Source organism: Alligator sinensis, unplaced genomic scaffold (genome assembly GCF_000455745.1).
Source record: "Alligator sinensis unplaced genomic scaffold, ASM45574v1 scaffold282_2, whole genome shotgun sequence".
Classification (NCBI taxonomy): domain Eukaryota; kingdom Metazoa; phylum Chordata; order Crocodylia; family Alligatoridae; genus Alligator; species Alligator sinensis.
In genome coordinates, this window is record NW_005841879.1 from 838,434 (window position 1) to 838,813 (window position 380).

General features: G+C 56.8%; 1 protein-coding gene across 1 annotated transcript in view; it reads left to right on the plus strand.

Annotated features, from left to right (window-relative positions):
• The window catches only part of LOC102385166 (ATP-binding cassette sub-family A member 10), a 72,822-nt gene that overhangs the window by 45,998 nt on the left and 26,444 nt on the right, over nucleotides 1-380 (plus strand). The gene's annotated exons all lie outside the window — the stretch shown is intronic.

Genomic DNA, 380 nt, shown 5'->3' on the forward strand with positions numbered 1-380 from the left:
CAGAAGAGACCTGCCTCCCTGCCTTCTCCTCCTCCCATTCTGAGACGGAAGACAAGCTGGGAGTGGGTGGGCAAAGTTAGGGGAAGGGTCTGCAGACATGCAGCGTCTCTTCCTGGGTCAGCTCTAAACTGGAGCTCCATCTCCAACCCTTCTGACCCAACAGCTAACATCTATTAGGTTGGTCTAACTCATGGCACTTTCTGTGACGTGCCAGGAGCTGCACTTCTGTCTGCGCCTCTAGTGTGGAGTAGATAGCTCACAGAAATTTACCACCATAGTATGAATGCTGTGTGCCCCCAAGGCTGGGGGGGTACGGCAAGATCCCGCAGACAGCCACAGCGCTGGCAGAGGTGGCGGTGGGGGTGGGGGGTGGTAAGCGG